At 29.3% G+C, this 19,206-nt stretch overlaps 1 non-coding gene across 1 annotated transcript; it reads right to left on the bottom strand.

Annotated features, from left to right (window-relative positions):
* Positions 1-16,649: 16,649 nt before the first annotated feature.
* On the bottom strand, positions 16,650-16,756 carry LOC131173661 (small nucleolar RNA R71). The gene has a single exon (XR_009143974.1). It is a non-coding gene; the product is annotated as a small nucleolar RNA R71 (small nucleolar RNA).
* Positions 16,757-19,206: the final 2,450 nt, after the last annotated feature.

Below are 19,206 nucleotides of genomic sequence, written 5' to 3'. Positions count from 1 at the left end.
TTATTTTATAAATTTATAATTTTTAATCTAAAATATAAAAATATTTAATTTTATAATATAATTATAAACATTATTAGAGAATTTATAATAATATTTAAATTATATTGTAAAAAATAAGTTATATTAATATTTTATTAGAAAATGTAATTTTCTAATCCTAATCAAATACAATCATGAAATTTTCAAATTTGCTCTCTCCAAAACTCAAAGTTGATAATTTGTGAATAATCATTATTCTATTTTTTTTTTTAAACAATGTACAATAATATATATTAAAATAACGTCAATGTAAAAATAGCAGGAAAATTAGAATTCTTATTTGGAATGAATGACTTATTAAAATTATAAGTATATTACAATTGCATGTTTAACTAACAAACACTGAAATTATATAAAATTATAATTGCAAAAAACTTTTATTACTAATTATAAATTATTAAAAATTAATATTGTAATTTTTTTTATTAAAGACATTTTTATCCATTTAGAAGTTCCTCATCTCATTTATATATTTATATATATATTTTTTTAAAATTGTATTGCATATTTTTTATACTTATTTTATGTATTCATAATTTAATATTTTTATATATTATTTTTATTAATTTTTTATATGATAATAATATTGTTATAATATATTAATTATTATTATGATAATATAATAATTTATCATTTTTTATTATATATATGTTGCATGTATATTTAATGTTTTCAGATTAAGTTAATGAAAATAAAAGTATATTAATGAGAATAAGAAATTGTAGAGATAAAATTTATAATAAAAAATTTATTATTGTAATATAATTTTATAATTATAAGTGTTTTATAAATATATAAATTTAACTATTTATTATTTTGTTAGTTTATAAGTTTTGAGTTTATCAAGACTGATTAGTTTTTATCATTTTATAATTTTTATAAAATATATATAATTAAAGTAAAAAATTTAAACGTTTTTCAATACTATTTAAGAGTTTATATACATAATAGTAAAATGAATTCAATTTAATATAATTTTATATAATATTAATTTTTTTTTATTTCTAGTTATTTTTAATTTAATTTTTTTTAATTTTATTTGACAAAATTAATTATGCACATTTATATCAATAATATTAATATTATTAATTTTTATTTGATATATAATATTTTATATAATTTTATAATTTTTATGATATGAAGAAAAACTTTAAAAATAAGATTAAAAAATATATTAATACTAATAAATTATTCATAAATAATAAATTAATAATTAAAATATTATTTTTTATAAAAAAAATAAAAATTCGATGCTAATAAAATAAAAAATATTGACTTTAATATATTATTTTTTAAATTGAAATAATTATAATAGAAAACATATAGATAATTATAAAAATATTTTATCAAACTAAATTATAACGTATTTTTAAATTAAATTCTTTATAATTATTTTTTTAAAAGTAAATTTCAAATTTTAATAAAAGAAATTGTTAAATCTAAATAAATAAAATATTTTATTAAATGATGTAATACTTATATTAATATAAAAATTATTTTTTTAATTAAATTATCAATTTATATTTATATTTAAATATAAATTATTAAATTAAAATAATAATTTTATAATTAAAGTATGATTTTTAATTTTTTTATATGTATTTACTATTTACTAAATTAAAAATAATATTTTTTTATATATATGTACATTAACATTTTTAAAATTTTAATAAGATATTATTTTCAAATAAAAAAAAATCAATATTATAAGTTATGACCATCTTATTAATTATATTAATTTTATAATTAAATTCAAACTTAATACATTCAATTAATTATTAATTTTTAAATAAAATATGATTATTTCTTTAAATATTTTTTCTCATATATATAATTTATTTTTTTATACTTTGTACATAATTATATTTTATTTAAAAATTTTAAATTTATATAATTTTAATATATATATTACATACTAATTAAATATTTTTTTATAAATCAACGACTATGATTTTCTTTTTTCCGTTATTGAAAATATATATATATATATATATATATATATATATATAACTTATCAATTAGTAGTATTTACACAAGACTTATAAATTCAATTTTAATTAGAGCTAATTTATATATTAATGCAATAAATAAGAATTTTAAAAATATATCTATAGTCAAGAAAAATATAAATTCATTTTATATGAAATATTTTTTTAATAAATTTATAAAAAATTAAATTAAATGAAAATTTTAAAAATACTAATAAAAGAATTCATATATTTAGCTAATAAAAATTAATTTATTTTTTTATTTTTCTACATAAATTTAAATATAATTATATTAAAATAAATTTACGCAAATAATTATATGTTAAAGATATAAATTTATTATGATTCATTAAAAAAGTGATTTATATAAATAAAATATATTTCTATTTTTGTAAATAATATAAATCATAAAGGTATTTTTATAAAATTTTATTTAATATTATATTATAATAAAAATTTATTTAAGTAGACTTTAAATACAAGTAAGACTAAGAATTTTAAATTAATATAAACTCTAAAGTTATATAAAAAAACTAAATTTTACATCTTGAAAATTTTAAATTTATTTAAGCTTTGAAATTAAATTAAATATTAAAAAATATAATTATAAATACTATAAATAATAATAAAAGGTAATTTAGTTAAAGCTAACATTTTTCTCTGCTTCACATATTTATATATTTTATATATTATATAGATATGTAGATTATAGATATTATATTTATATTTCCTTTTAATTTACTATTTATTTTTTTTATATTTTTACAGTTTCTTTTATAAATATTTTAAATAAATTAAATGTAAATATAAGCAACACTATGTAATTATATTTTTATTCAATTAAATAATGTAATGGTAATAACTACACCCACTTATGAAGAAAGACTATATCAAAATCAAGTCATTGTAAAGCATTAAAAATTATATAAATATAAGTAAATAATTATAAATAGGGTTTACTTCAATTAGAATCATTTTTAAGATTATAAAATCTCAAATTTAAATTTTAATTAAAAATTTTAAAAAAAAAACACAAGTTGATATACACATAGAGAATACAATTGCCAAGCGAAAATAATAGGCGCAAAAATTGATGGGCAGCAGCTGCACGATACGCCATCATGTGGACCACTAAAATTAGTAGTCACAACACAAACGTTCCACATATCACAGTTCTACCTCCCACTACTCTCCACTCTGCGTGCTTAATTGGTATTGAGATTAGAAAGTCGAAATAAAAAAATTATTTTAAAAAAATTATTTATTATTTTAATATTTTTATAATTAAAATTTATTAAATTTAATTTTTAATTATTTTTTAATATTTTGTAATTTATATATTAAAAAAAAAAGTGATTTTCATGGCAACTCAACAACAATATCTATGAAGATACGTGTAAATGAGCAATAGAGACAAATTTCCATTATTGTAATGAAAATTTCTTGTAATAAATTTCAATTTTGCAAATACTCTCGCTCATTTACATTGAAATTTTATTTGTGTAATTTCAGTTTGAGAAATTGTTCTCTCACATCCTCATCATCTGCAAAGCTATTGAGGATTTAAATATATATATATACATGGTATAATTTTATAATTGAAATTTATTTTTCCTCATTTCATCAAATCTCAAGAGTAAAATTTAAAAATTATAATTTTCTACAAATATACCTAATAAATTTATAATAATTAACAGACATATAAACCAACAAATAAAATAGTAATAAATATAAAATAAATTCATATGTCTCATAATATAAGATTTCTAAATGCATAAAAGTTTAAATATTAAAAAATTAGTACAAATATAAATATCTTATATAGTTATACAGACATATTAATAATGAATAGATTGAAAGCTAGTTTGTGATTTCTATCTTCTCCTCCAGTAATGGTACTTAGTTATTTCACATTTGGACACTTCTAATTTTTTTAATTAATTAATGGTACTTATTAGGTGTAATAAGTTCTATTAATCATATTTGTGATCAAAGTTTCAAAGTTAATAATTTTAGCATGTGACTATATAAAAATATGAATGATTGAGATGGAATATTTTGATAAGGATATTTTAGTCAATTTAATTTTGAGTGATTTCAATCTAATTTTAATTTCAATTTAAAATGGTCTAATTTAAATTGGATTGTGATTTCAAATTGGCCTACGGCCGATTGGATTGCTAAGCGTAGTAATGGGGTGTCTGTTTAACATTGCGTTTAGAGGGCTGGAATTATTTTTCTGAATAAAAGTATAATTTTATATGATATTAAAAAAATTATTTTTAAAAAATTTTATTATTTTAGTGTTCTTAAGATAAAAACTTATCAAAATTATTTTTTAATACTCTCTAATTAGTATATTAAAAAAGTGATTTTCTCAATAATAATTTCAACAGCAATGCCAAATAGGCATAGAGTCTCTCTCCCAAAGAATCTATCCAAGGTTTTTCTATAATCTAAAGTTTGCCTTTCAAAAATAATAATAATGATGATGATAAGGCAAAGAATTTTACAATTTCTCTGATTAAAACAGATTTTAAAAAAATTACTATTAGAAAAACTATATAACAATATATATAAGACCTTTTTAATAACAACTGGACATTAAAAAGCCAAGCAATTCTCTGAAAACTTAGATGTTGTACTCACTTTTCTTATCATAAGGCTCTATTTTTACGAGAGTGAACGAGGGATAAATAAAAAATAAGAAGAAATAAATAATTTATGTACCTATTTAAAAAGAGATAAATTAATAAAAGTAAATAAGGGTAAGTTTATTCTTTCTTATCATTTAAATCTCAATTTTTCTTACACCCCAAAGTGGAATGTAAGGAGCAGAAAAATAGAAGTGTTATGACTATTTTATTTTTTTACACCGTTAAATTTATCTTTGCTTTACTTTTTTCCAAATAAAAAAAATATAAATTACTTCTCTTTAAATTTTTCTCTTCCCAAATATGAAATTTTTTTATTGTAATTATTTTACCTTTTACCTCCTTAATCTTCCTTTATATTTTGTATTATTTACCCTCCTCTTTCTCCATTCAAACATAACCTAAGATTATCTCTCAGTTTAAAATTATATTTATTTAATTTATTATTTTTATTGAATTGAAAAAAACCTCACATTTGATACAAAATTGACAGTTAGATCAAATGCATCAAATGGGATTTTAGATCTTTAATTACAAATGGGGCAATCTCCAAATAAAATAAGTGGATGAATGTGGTGCAACGTTTCATAAAATAGCAATGTGATTAAAATTCTATTGAAAATCCATTCGGCAAACTACAAAGGAAAATTCAAAATTTCAATTTAAAGTTGTGGTCTCAACAAATACCAACAGCCTAATCTCACACTAAACACTACTCACTAATACCAACAAGTGTTGGATGCTGGGTGCAATGTGTCATGGGGGCCTCACGTGGGTAGATATTGTCCGCTTTGGGTCTCAGCCCGCACGGTTTTGTTCCTGGGCCGAGCCTCTGTCCAACCCAAAACACGTCTACCCAAGCAAAGCCACCCCCTTCATATTAGCCCAGTCATTCCCCCATACTTGGCCGATGTGGGATTGAGTCACCTCTGTGACATCTCCCCCACCCGATCCTGCAACGATCTCGTTGCAGTCCGGCCACCCTGCCTACACCTTTGTGCGCTTGGCGTGAGTCGACCAAGATGGATTGGCTCTGATACCAAATGTCATGGGGGCCTCACGTGGGTAGATATTGTCCGCTTTGGGCCTCAGCCCGCACGGTTTTGTTCCTGGGCCGAGCCTCTGCCCAACCCAAAACGCATCTACCCAAGTAAGGCCACCCCCTTCATATTAGCCCAGTCACTCCCCCATACTTGGCCGATGTGGGATTGAGTCACCTCTGTGACACAATGGACCCCCTCACAAGATGACACCTAAATGCTACATTTCAAACTGAAATATTGTGAGTAAATAGTGCACTAAAAATTAATATATCAGATATATCTTATAATTTTCCGACAATAAAAATGGGGAATAAGATAAAGGAAAAAAAGTGAGAAAAAAAAATTATTTTTCTTATTTTTTAAAATTTTATTTTATGTAAAACCTTATTTATAATTAAAAATAATCAAATTATAAATTTAATTTCAGATTAGCAATATTATAGGGCGTTAGAAGGAAGAATCTTACTTTGCTACCAAAAAAATCCTATACGAAAGAGGATATCAACAACGAAATTTCGTTTGTCAAAAATTCGTCGCTGAAGCTTCCAACAATGGAAAAAAAAAAAAAAATCAACAAAGGATTTTTCCATCGCTGATGCCTTTCTTTTTAGTGTATCTTTAATTACAACGGGCAATTTCCCAATAAAATAAGTGCATGGATCTGGTATACATTGCACAAAGAGCAATGTGATTTAAAACCTAGTGAAAAGGTTATTTCAATTCGGTAAGAAATTGTAACACCTCAAATTTTTAAATAATTATTTTATGTATAAATTATGATATTTTAATATATTAAATATTATAATTATTAATTTGAATTTTTTGATTTTTAAAATCAGGTTTTTATTTTTTTGAGACAAATAATTTTGATAATTTTTTTAAAATTAATTTAAAGACTACGTGGAAAGTTTAAAAATATATTTAGACTCCATAAATTTTTCTGAGTTTTCTATAATTTTTTCAAAAATTTTCGGGCCTCATTTTGGGTTTCAAAGCAGAGAAAAATCAAATTACGAGTATCTTGAATCGGACCTACTGAATCGAACTGAACCTGATCAAATCGATCAAATTGGATTGACCCTTTCCTTTTTCTTCTTCCCTCCCAGCGCGTCTTGCCCCCTCTCCCATTCTCTTTTCTTTTTCTCTCTCTCCTCCCTCCCCCATCCCGGCACATCTTCGGCCACCCTCCCCTACCAGCACCACCCCTCCAACCGGTCGAAAAGTCGCTTCAAAGCTCCCCCTTCAAAACCGTGCAGTTTCAACTTCTTGGGCCGATTCTGGTCATTGATTGGATCCAGTCCAGTTTCCTTCGTGTTCTGCTCTTCAAGAGTTTTTCATAGACACCTATTTCGCCAATTTTCATCAAGCGATTTGTGCAAAGCAAGCTCGGAAAGTTTTAACCTATTTTAATTTTTGGGCTAGATTTCTCCCAAACCGTGAACCCCACTGAGATTCTGAGACTACCAACATGCTCCACTTTTTGAGAGCTTAGCAATGACACTAATTTGAAATTTTTTCCAACACCAAAATTTCAATAGGTCCCACTGACTTAGCAGTGATTTTTTGAGTCTTTAATAGGACTTTTTAATTAAATAACAATTATATTCTAACTCCTGGCGTTGTGGGTTTTGCGTAGGTGTTCTCATTTCTAGGAACTTTCACCAGTAACTGAGACTGCAATTTCAGTCAGACAGGCAGTTGCCAGACCCACTTCGAAAGTGGATCAATATTATAGTGCTTTCCATCATTTTCAGACACCCCATATGTGTTTCAAGTGTCAGAATTGACATAGGTAAACCCAAACTCCAAATGTCCCATTTTACCATGTCCCATTTTACCTAAGGTTGAGTTTAGAATAACATTCATAAAATATTCATGGGTAATTGAAAAATTATGATTCCAATTGTATTAGTATAATAGCATTGCTAAGGACTACAGGGCATGATTATAGAATTTTTTGAAACTAGTTTGAGTAGTTTTTACAAAACGTTAGTTTTAGACTTTATAGTTAAATTGTGTAGTTACTTGAGTTTTGACTAGTTTAGTGAGCCCAGGAGGAGTCGTATGATATTGTTGTGATGTGGGCCTGAAGCCCTTGGATTTAGAAATATTGTTTGAGTTACTTTGCAAGTTGGGTGGATCCTAACTACAGAAGAAACTCTATTAGATTTCCTGCATAAAATTAGGATGTCTTTGACCCTTTAAATTATTGCCTTATTTTAATATTGATAGATTCATAGATATGATTGTTTAGGTGATCCGAGTCAACCTTCTTCCTCTGCCTAGCAACCTCAATGATCTCTAGTTGTTCTATAAGTAGATATTGATTTTATTTATAATTTCAATATTATTATATATTCAAGGCATACTCATGTATTCACTTATATATATATATATATATATATATATATATATATATATATAGTTAAATGTTAGGCATGCCCTTATGTTGCATATCTTATTGATGAGTTTTGTTGTGGATGTCACCTTAAAGTAATTTAATGTTGTGTGTGTGTGTGTGTGTTGATGTGCGTGTGGTGTGAATATGGATATGGGTAGGACAGGTAGTTATAGCTAAAGCTTGACTCGCTAAGATCCGATTCTTATATATACGGATAAGTCGAGGTGAGTACGGCTTTGAGTTGATCTTGCTGACCCTTGTACTTGAATTATTAAGAGAAAGTCTGCCTTGAGTTAACCTAGTGATAAGTGCATAATTAATATTTTTACTCCCATCACATTTAGTGTTTTTAGTGTATTTTTATGCCTAATTCAGTTGATTAAAATATAATTATCAATTAGACATATTTTTAGAGAGTTATTAGAATAATTGTGTTAAATTGAGAAACTTTCAGCATTTGTATTAATTTGACCTTTGCTATATTTTTCAGGTGTTTCTAAAGTTGTGGGTCTCTAAATCCAATGCTATTTAATTCATTGAAAAACTAATTTAGAGCACAACAAATGGCAAAGAGGAACCAAAGCCCAAATTAGTCTCCAAGGTTGTCAAAATTAGCTATGAATCTATTACAAAAGCCCACACTTGATGTGTCATGACCAATTTTGATATTTATTTTATATATGGAGCTTCAGATGTCCAAATGAAGTAAATCCAGGCCCAATTGAACCTTAAGAACCACCTCTACAATTTCTATGAAGGGCTAAAGACAAGACTACATCGTATTGATGGTTAAAAATGGCAGTGAAGTCAAATTTATGGGCTGGATCGTCTGTTAGAACTAGTTTCGATTTTTAGCCCATAACTTGGGTTGTAGACCTCCGATTTGGGCAAATGAGGACTCGTTGGAAAGCTAAGAAGTAGGGCTACAACTTTCCTAAAGAAGTCAGAGATAGAATTGTTAGTAATATGCCTTAGAGCATATCATTTTGTATGTATCTTGTACATATTTTATTAATAAAAGGTAATTTCACTTTTTCGTTTACATAATGTATTTATGTGTAATAGAAAAGGTCCATTGATATTTTATTAGAAATTCTATTATTAAATTGTTAAGAATATGAGTGACAGTATTTCTAGCACAAAGTATCATAAATTGGTTCACAATCGAGGATACTTCACACGGGATATTACTTATATAGAAAGATTATAATCATGTTTGTTCCCAAGATATTTATATGAGATATAAATAAGATGGAGAAGTGAGTCTCATGCCACATAACAAACATGATAAACACTTATACATGATAAGTAGGCCGGACCAATGATGCATATGACAAGCATAAAGAGTTTACTCTTGTCAATGTATTGTCATATATCATATCAGTGCATATAATCTTTAGACCTGAGATAACACAGTTATCTTGTATATAGGTGGTTTGTGTTTGATACTGCTTTCATACTTATACTGTGTATGGGTATATGGGCATGTATTGGCTCATACTAGTTATATATGGAGATAGGTGTTGATCAAGATGGAATCTGTTACCCTAAGTAATAGGGATAAAATCCTATGTTCATTTAATTGTTCTTGATGTTTTAAGTTCCTGGCCAGGACAAACAGATTTAATCAGAAAAGAGTTTTTGACAAGAAAATCTAATTAATCAAGAACTGGAATTAAAAGAGAACATAATGTTCATAGCAAATGGGATTTGACATTAATCATGACTCCAGCTCGAATTGAGATTTTGTAATAGAGAGATTCTAGTGCATGGTAACATATGATTATAGGTTCATTTAAGGTATTCCTTGTTACTGATTGGGTGGTCATGGCACGCTATGCTAGGTGTCAACCATGGTCTATGAGATGCCTAAATTGATTTAGAGAAATCTTTTATGGTAAGAAAGAGTTCTGATGATATTAAGAGTTAATATCATATCTCATTGCCAATTAGTGATGAGCCTAGTGAGTCACACACATACACAAGTTAATCACCAAGTAAAATGTGATTTAATTGATTAATTAAAGAGTTTAATTGATTAATTAAATAGGTTTGGTTTGTAATGAGATTGCAAAGTCCCTAGCATGGCTTGAAACCAAATCTAGGTTATTGGATGTATAGTATAAGTTAAATTTATATTTAAAGTGTTTAAATATAATTTTAATTATGAAAAATTAATTAATGGAGATTAATTAATTAATTAATTTATATTTGATATAAATTGATTAGAAGAGGAGAAATAATGATTTTTGGGTTGAGAACTCAAAATTAAAACATAAGGGTAATTTGGAATGCCACAGGAATGCCACATTGTCTCCCAACCCTATTAGATATGGTACGCAGTATAATGAGCTATACTAATATGCCAGTCTCCTTTTTGGGGATTTGCATTAGAATGAGCGTTGCATATTCTGAATAGGATTCCGTCAAAATCAGTTTCTTCCACACCTTATGAGATATGGCATTGAAGAAAACCAAGTCTTAAGCATCTTAAGATTTGGGGTTGTCCAGCTTACATTAAAAAGCTGAATACTGATAAATTGGAAACCAGATCAGAAAAAGGTCGATTTGTTGGATATCCAAAAGAAAGTTTTGGATATTATTTTTATTTGCCTACATCACAAAAGATTGTGGTAAGCAGAGATGCCATATTTCTTGAACAACAGTTCATTTAAGAAGGTGGCAAAGGAAGGCAAATAGAGTTAGAATTGGAGAATTCTGACCAACCAACAGATCAAATGGATATAGATCCATCTAGTCAACTTACACCTATTGATGAAATATCTACAATAATTCTTCGTATATCAACCAGGATATCACCCACCAGTGAGATATGGTTTTCTTCATGAAGATGAACAAGAGTTGTTTACTCATGAAGAAGTAGATCATGGAGATGATCCCCTTACCTATAAAGAAGCTATATCAGATATAGATTCTTCAAAATGGATTGAAGCTATGAAATCCGAAATTGATTCCAAGCATAAGAATCAAGTTTGGGACCTTGTTGACCCACCTGAAGGTATTGTACCTATAAGAAATAAATGGGTTTTTCAAGAAGAAAATTAGTTCTGATGGAAAGGTAGAGACCTATAAAGCAAGGCTAGTAGCGAAAGGGTTTCACCAAAGGCAAGGAAACGACTATGAGGAGACTTTCTCGCCTGTTGCCATGCTTAAATCAATTAGGATTCTATTAGCAATAACTGCATACTATGATTATGAGATTTGGCAGATGGATAGTCAAAATAGCTTTTCTCAATGGATACATTGAAGAAAATATTTTCATTGAACAACCTAAGGGTTTTGAATCCCAAGATAGTTCCAAGGTGTGCAAGCTAAAGCGATCCATTTATGGGTAAAAACAAGCTTCGAAGAGTTGAAACATCCATTTTGATGAAGCCATTAAGTTATTTGGTTTTATCAAAAAATGTGGATGAACCATGTGTATATAAGAAGGTTAGTGATAGTTTCCTTGTCTTATATGTGGATGATATTCTGTTGATAAGTAATGACATAGGTACGTTGACAATTGTAAAAGCATGGTTATCAAATAAATTATCCATGAAAGACTTAGGGGAGGCAACCTATATTCTTAGAATTCACATCTATAGAGATAGAGCAAAAAGAATAATTGATTTATACCAAAGTCTATACTTGGAAAAGGTGTTAAAGAGGTTTAACATACTTGATTCCAATAAAGGATTGTTACCAGTAAGACATGGTATCCACCTTTCTAAAGAGATGTCTCCAAAGACACCTGAAGAAAGAGATAAAATGGCCAGGATTCTATATGTTTCGGCTATTGGAAGTTTGATGTATGCAATAATGTGTATTAGGCGGGATATTGCACATGCTGTTAGTTTGACTAGTAGGTTTCAATCCAATCCAAGTTTGGAACACTGGATAGCTGTCAAGAATATCCTTAAGTACTTGAGAAGAACTAAGGATTTATTTTTGATTTATGAAGGTGGTGACTTGCAATTGGATGGTTATACTGATTCTGATTTTCAATCAGATATCGATGATAGAAAGTCTAGCTCTAGGTTTGTGTTCATCTGTAATGGAGGTGCAGTCAGTTGGAAAAGTTCCAAACAGAGTACAACTGCTGATTCCACTACAGAGGCTGAGTATATTACTGCATTAGATACTGCAAAAGAGGTTATTTGGATAAAGAAGTTCGTGTCAGAACTTGCAATAGTTCCTTCCATCGAGTCAGCAGTTCCTCTCTACTGTGACAACAATGGAACAGTCATACAGACTAAGGAACCTCAGTCTCACCAGAAATTCAAACACATAAAAAGGCGCTACTACATTATCAGAGAGATAGTTGGGTGAAGCAATGTAGCCATGTAGAAATAGCATCAGCTGAAAATCCAGCTGATCCATTCATGAAGCCTATGTCACAAGCTTAGTTAGATCGACATCATGAGAAGATGGGACTAGGATATTGTAATAAATGGCTCTAGTGCTAGCGGGAGATTGTTAGTAGTATGTCCTATAGCATATCATTTTGTATGTATCTTGTACATATTTTATTAATAAAAGGCAATTTCACTTTTCCATTTACATAATGTATTTATGTGTAATAGAAAATGTCTATTGATATTTTGTTAGAAATTCTATTCTTAAGTTGTTAAGAATACGAGTGACAGTATTTCTAGCACAAAGTATCATAAATTGATTCACAATCGAGGATACTTCACACAAGACATGACTTATCCAAAAAGATTGTAATCATATTTATTCCCAAGGTATTTATATGAGATATAAGTAAGATGGAGTGGTGAGTCTCATGCCACATAACAAACATGATAAACACTTATACATGATAAGTAGGCTGAACCAGTGATGCATATGACAAGCACATGGAGTTTACTATTGTCAATGCATTGTCATATATCATATCAGTGCATATAATCTTTAAACCTGAGATAACACAGTTTTCTGGTATATAGGTGGTTTGAGTTTGATACTGCTTTCATACTTGTACTGTGTATGGGTATATGGGTATGTGTTGGCTCCTACTAGTTATATATGGAGATAGGTGTTGATCAAGATGGAATATGTTACCTTAAGTAAATAGGGATAAAATCCTGTGTTCATTTAATTATTCTTGATGTTTTAAGTTCCTGGTCAGGACAGACAGATTTAGTCAGAAAAGAGTTTTTGACAAAAAAATCTAATTAATCAAGAACTGGAATTAAAAGAGAACATAATATTCATAACAAATAGGGTTTGACATTAACTATGACTCCAGCTCGAATTGGGATTTTATAACAGAGAGATTCTAGTGCATGGTAACATATAATTATAGATTCATTTAAGGTATTCCTTGTTACTGATTGGGTGGCCATGTATGTTAGGTGTCAACCATGGTCTATGAGATGCCTAAAATGATTTAGAGAAATCATTTATGGTAAGAAAGAGTTTTGATGATATTAAGAGTTAATATCATATCTCATTGCCAATTAATGATGAGGCTAGTGAGTCACACACATACACAAGTTAATCATTAAGTAAAATGTGATTTAATTGATTAATTAAACATGTTTGATTTGTAATGAGAATGCAAAGTCCCTAGCATGGCTTGAAACCAAATCTAGGTTATTGGATGTATAGTATAAGTTAAATTTATATTTAAAGTGTTTAAATATGAATTTAATTATGAAAAATTAATTAATAGAGATTAATTAATTAGTTAATTTATATTTGATATAAATTAATTAGAAGATGAGAAATAATGATTTTAGGTTGAGAACTCAAAATTAAAACATAAGGGTAATTTGGTCATTTCACATGGTGACATGTGGCACCATGAGATGGTGACACATGGCATCATATAAGTTTGCCATTTGCCTTCCTATCATGCTAAGTGATCAAAGTCAAGATTAATTCTAGCTTTGACACTTGGCTTAATGTGATTAAGTCAATTAAAAATAAGAAGCAATGTGATGGTGACATGTGGCAAAGGGTTTAAATGATTACTTGACCTAATTATAAAAGGGAAAAGAAAGGAAGAAAGATATAACTCTCTCTTGCCTCTCAAGTGTGGCGACACATTGCTCTTTTCTTCTCCTCTCAATTTCTCATCAATTCAAAGAGAATCACTTCATTCCTTTAAATTAAAATTGCTAGAAATTGTTTTTAGTGTCCTATATACACATATAACCTCTCTAAAAGCAAAACCCCAAATTATAATTGGTTGGCAAAGGCTTGAGAAGCAAATTGGGGGCTGCCCATTGGTGATCTTGGAGTGGACAAGCTAAAGGGACAACACTTGGGGTCCTAGGAGCTTTTTAAAGATGTCAATTGCATCCACAGTGCATCAAAGAGGTTAGTACACAAATTCCTCTTTCAAACTAGGGTTTAATTGAATTAATTTATTGATTCACAATCTTGAATGGCAAATGAGGATCCTAATACATATTAAAAGTGTTTTAATATGCAATTGAGCATTGAAATTAATTAGGCACATAAGAGATGTGGCATGATGCATGAAACCCTAGAAGAAAAATTTTGAAATTCAATGCTATAATGAACCAATCACCATGCTTCCGCTCCTTTAAGAATCTGAAGGAAAGTGGCTGAAAATTGGCCGTGATTGCAGAGCAGAGAATCTATCTTTTTGAATTTCAAAAATTTTTCAAGTTTGGTTCTTATCTTTGGATTAGGTTTTTAAGTATAAAGACCATCTTTGGCAGCAGCGGAGAGACACACTTTGAAGACCTTCATTCTCTATTCACGTTCATAGTTTTAGATTTCTTCATTATTTTACTATTTTTTTGTAAGCTATGAACATGAGCGGCTAAGTTTCTAAATTCAGTTTAAGGGATTCTAGTTCTTATGTATGATTTGTTAGACTAGGTTCTTAATTTAAATTATGCCTTTTTGAATATCTATTATTTCTTGATTTCATTGTTTTTTTATCTATTGAATGATTTGCTATAAAGGCCAGTTAGTTAATTGTTTGATGTGATTAATTGCTAGTTCATCTTCATAACCCGTAATTGTTGTGTAAGATTGAATGTGAGTAGCCATTAGGTATTATTGATTATGATCCAAATTTTCAATAATAACCTAAGAAAACAATAGGGTGAATTAAATGATTTATGCTTTATAAATCATTGTTCAAGCTTAACTACTTCTTGTTCTTAAAGTAGTTATTAAATTGATGAGGATTGTTTAATACCAATTCAGTTAATAATTAAAGTCAATAAGAGTGCTAGGCTCCAATTGACGAGTATAGGGAAGTTAAGGGTTTTACCTCGCTATTTGGTAAATCTATGTTAAGTATTCAATAAGAGATAATTATATTTCTTTTGTCTATGATCGAGTCATGCATTGTAATGTGAATTATTTTGGACTGAAGTTTATTTAAATTGAGAGTTTTATACCTAAATTTGATTCTTTAATTTCTAAACTTGATTTCTTCTGATTTAGTGTTACAACCCCCTCCCCCTACCCTTTTTTTTTTCTGTTACACACGTGCACGAAATTTAGTAACTCAGTCTCTAGGGTTCGACCTGGATTACCACTTATTGCATTCATTCAGAAAATATTTCATTACTGGTAATTTCAGTTAATTTTTGGTAGAATAAAAAACCATCAAAATTTTGGAGCTGTTACCGGGGACTGAAAGTTTATTGGATTTCTTGTTTTTAGTGTTAGGATATTCTGTTATTACCTATATTTGTGAAATGTTGCTGTTTTCAGGTTTTTGGCAAAAATTATGGTGTTACTATTCATTAGCAGAATTTTGGTTGAATTAAGAGGACGTTCTATACTTGTTTTGAAGGAAACGACATTCTGAAAATAATTCATTGGCCCCACTCTCTTGAGGCCAAATTCTATCGTTTTCTAGGGTTTTGAGGTATTTTTCTGTCTTTTAGTTTTATTTTTTTTTGTTTATGACAAGAACTTCTCAATCTGGTGAGTTACTCTTTGATTCAAAAGTAGAAAAAATAGCTAAACAGTTGAGAAAATTGGCTAAGCAAGCTAAGCAGATTCTGAGTACATCTGGAGGAGTCCAATCTCTAAGGGAATTAAGTTCAGATTCAGATTCCGAAAACGAAACCATGGCTTCTATGATTTTGAAAGAGTTGGCTGCTCCTGATCTAAACCAACAGCCTTTGTGTATTCAATTCCCTGGTGTAAATGTTACTTTTGAGTTAAATTCTGAACTAATCCATTTGTTGCCTAAGTTTCATGGTCTTTCAGGTAAGGATCCACATAAGCATTTAAAGGAATTTCATGTTGTGTGTTCCAGCATGAAATCTCAAGGTGTTTCAGAGGACCAAATTAAGTTTCGAGCTTTCCACATAAGCATTTAAAGGAATTTCATGTTGTGTGTTCCAGCATGAAATCTCAAGGTGTTTCAGAGGACCAAATTAAGCTTCAAGCTTTCCCTTTCTCACTGGAAGGCACAGCTAAGGATTGGTTGTATTACCTTCCTTCTGGATCTATCAACTCATGGAATGAAACAAAGCGGATATTTTTGAAGAAGTATTTTCCTGCTTCCCGTGCTGCTAACATAAGAAAAGAAATTTGTGGCATCCGGAAGTATAATGGAGAGAGTTTGTATAAGTATTGGGAGCGATTTAAGAAGCTGTGTGCAAGTTGTCCCCATCATCAAATAAGTGAGCAGCTTTTGATTCAGTATTTCTATGAGGGACTTCTACCAATAGACTGTAGTGTGATAGATGATGCTAGTGGAGGAGCTTTGGTTGACAAGACACCAGAAGATGCAAGGAGGCTGATTGCCAACATGGCAGCAAACTCTCAGCAGTTTGGAATGAGAATGGATCACACACCTAAGAAGGTTAATGAGGTAAGTACATCTAACCTTGAGAAACAGATTTCTGATTTAACTTCTTTGGTGAGGTAATTGGCTGTAGGGAACATGCAAACAGTTAAGGTATGTGAAATTTGTTCGGGTTCGAGTCATGCTACTGACATGTGTCCTACATTACAAGAGGATAAATCAATGCAACATGCTGATGCAGTAGGAAATTATGGACAACCACAAAGCAGGTATGACCATTTTTCTAATACTTATAATTCGGGATGGCGAGATCATCCCAATTTGAGTTATGGGAATCAACCAGTACAAAATCGATATTAGCAGCAGAGACCACAAGTGAATCAACCACCTCCGCCCCCCTCAAATCAAGGTATGTCACTCGATGAAATTATTAAGGCTTTGGCTAGCAATACACAACAGTTTCAACAGGAGACCAGAAATAGCATTCAAAACATAGAGAGGCAAATTAGTCAGTTAGCTTCATTTGTGAGTAAGCTTGAAGCTCAAGGTTCTGGAAAGCTTACATCACAAACAGTTATGAATCCCAAAGAAAATGCAAGTGCTATAGTGTTGCGGAGTGGGAAAGAAGTTGATAATCAGACTCCACATGAGTCCATGAAAAAGAAGAAGCAAGGAGAAAAAGAGTCTAAAGTTCATGAAGTTGAGGTAAATATTGAACTTGAACTGAATAAGGATAATAATTCTTTTCTCCTTGCATTCCCTAGCAAGTTGGCCAAGACTAAGAGTGAAGAATAAGAGAAAGAGATTTTAGAGACTTTCAGAAAGGTAGATGTCAATATACCTTTACTTGATGCGATCAAATAAGTCCCCAGGTATGCTAAATTTCTTAAGGAATTATGCACTACAAGGGGCAAGTTGAGGAATAATGAGAATATCAATGTTGGGGACAAGGCGCAAGTTAAGGAATAATGAGAAGATCAGTGTTGGGGAAAATGTGTCAGCATTAATTCAGCGAAAATTATCCCCTAAGTGTAAGGATCCAGGTTTGTTTTCTATTCCCTGCAAAATAGGTGATTCTAGATTTGAACGTGTAATGGTAGATTTAGGAGCATCTATTAATGTTATATCATATTCAGTTTTTCAAACTTTAAATTTGGGTTCATTGAAAGAAACCAGTGTCATTATTCAGTTAGCTGATCGTTCTAATGCTTACCCATTGGGAGTAGTTGAGGATATTTTGGTGCAGGTTGGAGAGTTAAATTTTCTTGTAGATTTCTACATTTTGGATATGGAGGATAGTGCTCCCTCATCAAACTCAGCTTTGATTTTGTTCGGAAGACCTTTCCTAAAAACTACCAAGACAAAAATTGATGTGGATGATGGTACCTTAACTATGGAGTCTGATGGAGAGACTGTCAAATTTAATATCTTTGATGCCATGAAGTATCCTGCTGATGATCATTTTGTCTTTTCTATTAATGTTGTTGATACATTTGTGCAGGATGTTTTTGAGTTAAGCATGGAGGATGAGTTAGAAAGAAAATTACAATTGCATGAATTAGAGGAAATTCGACTTGAGGCTTATGAGAATTCTAGGATCTATAAAGAAAAGACCAAGGCATTCCATGACAAACTAATTCTAAGGAAGCAGTTTGTGATTGGGCAAAAAGTTTTGTTGTATAATTCCATATTGAAGCTGATGCCTGTTAGGTTGCGTTCTCATTGGATTACCCCCTTTATTGTTATTAATGTGTTTCCTTATGGGGTAGTTGAAATTCAAAGTTTAGGAACTAACAAGGTGTTCAAGGTCAACGTTCATAGACTCAAACCATTTTATGAGGGGTTTCAATAGCATTTATTGGAGGAGCTCAAATTGAGTAACCCAATTTATTTAGATTAAGGAGCTTTGCCATGTCGAGCTAACAACGTTAAACAAAGGCGCTACTTGGGAGGAAACTCATGGGTGGCTTGTTAGCCACAATCAGATTTGTTTTCTTTCCCTTATCTTATTTTATTTTCTAAGATTTTTTTTTTCTTTTGCATTTGGGCTTTACATTTGGGACAATGTAAGTTTTAAGTGTGGAGGAAAGGTTTTGATATTTTCAATGGTTTACAGAGTTCTTATGTTATGAAAAAAATTGATGAAGTTTGAGAGATGCAAACATGATTGAATCAATGAACTTGCATATTCAGGCTTATAATTAACTTGAGTTTTGATTTTGATTAGTTGATAAGCTAAAAATGGTGGACGATGAAATACTTCTTGTGTGAGTTTTTTTTTAGCCTTGATTTAAATTGACTTCTTATATGTCAATCTTAATTT

The sequence above is a fragment of the Hevea brasiliensis genome, chromosome 14 (genome assembly GCF_030052815.1).
Source record: "Hevea brasiliensis isolate MT/VB/25A 57/8 chromosome 14, ASM3005281v1, whole genome shotgun sequence".
Lineage (NCBI taxonomy): Eukaryota > Viridiplantae > Streptophyta > Magnoliopsida > Malpighiales > Euphorbiaceae > Hevea > Hevea brasiliensis.
The sequence above is the reverse complement of the archived record's forward strand: the minus strand, read 5'-3'. Positions and strand labels throughout refer to the sequence as shown.